The following is a 1,452-nucleotide window of genomic DNA, read 5'->3' as shown; positions in this document are numbered from 1 at the left end:
ATATTCATATGCTTATGCTATAGCTGTGTAATTTGTCTTTTGCCGTCTGTTCTTTCTGATCGCAAATTCATATCATTTATATATGTTTTTGTCATCATCAAAAAGGGGGAGATTGTTAGAACAAGATTTGTTCTGATCAATTATCTTAGTTTTGATGATAACAATAATATGAATTTTGCTTAAGATAATATGGTACTCTAATCCAATGCAATTTCCTTTTCAGGAAATATATAAAGAGTACACATAATTCAGCGCTCAGAAGCTTTGTCTCAAGGGTTCAGCATGCAACATCAGAACATGGTCTGGCAAGACATCAGAAGATGGTCGAAGCAGAATCAGAACATGGGTCTATGGAAGCATCAGAAGAACAAGAGAACAGAAGCACTGAAGTTCTGATGGTATCACGCTCAGAAGCACTTCAAGGTCAGAAGATCAGAAGATGCTTTGCACCAAGCTGTTTGACTCTGATGATATTCAAACGTTGTATTCACAAACATCAGATCAGAAGGAAGTACAAGTGGCAAGCTACGCTGACTGACAAAAGGAACGTTAAAAGCTATTAAAGGCTACGTCAGTAGACACAGCGTGAACAAGGCTCGAGGTAGTTGACAAAAGCGTATAAACATTAAATGCGATGCTGTACGGAACACGCAAAGCATTAAATGCGTTCAACGGTCATCTTCTCCAATGCCTATAAATATGAAGTTCTGATGAGAAGCAAGGTTAACGATTCTGCACCAAAACGCTCACAATCAACTTGCTGAAACTCTGTTCAAATCAAAACTCAGAATCTTCATCTTCATCAAAGCTCACTACATTGCTGTTGTAATATTTTAGTGAGATTAAGCTTAAACTGTTAAGAGAAATATCACAGTTTGTGATTATAGCTTTTAAGAAGCATTTGTAATACTCTTAGAATTGATTACATTAAGTTGTAAGGAACTAGAGTGATCGTGTGGATCAGAATACTCTAGGAAGTCTTAGAGGTTTCTAAGCAGGTTGTAACTAGAGTGATCGTGTGGATCTGTATACTCTAGAAAAGTCTTAGAGGGTGTCTAAGCAGTTGTTCCTGGAGTGATCAGTGTGTGATCAGAAGACTCTGGAAGACTTAGTTGCTGACTAAGTGGAAAACCATTGTAATCCGTGCGATTAGTGGATTAAATCCTCAGTTGAGGTAAATCATCTCTGCGGGGGTGGACTGGAGTAGTTTAGTTAACAACGAACCAGGATAAAAATAACTATGCATTTTATTTTTATCGGTCAAGTTTTTAAAGTCACACTTATTCAAACCCCCCCTTTCTAAGTGTTTTTCTATCCTTCAAGAAGGTGGTGGATTTGTGATTAGACCACCCATTCTGGATGGTTCCAATTATGATTATTGGAAACCTCGCATGGTGGCTTTTCTGAAATCCGTGGATAGTAAAGCATGGAGAGCTGTAAACAAAGGATGGG

This window comes from Vicia villosa, linkage group LG1 (assembly GCF_029867415.1).
Source record: "Vicia villosa cultivar HV-30 ecotype Madison, WI linkage group LG1, Vvil1.0, whole genome shotgun sequence".
NCBI classification, from domain to species: Eukaryota; Viridiplantae; Streptophyta; class Magnoliopsida; order Fabales; family Fabaceae; genus Vicia; species Vicia villosa.
This window is presented reverse-complemented; position numbering follows the sequence as displayed.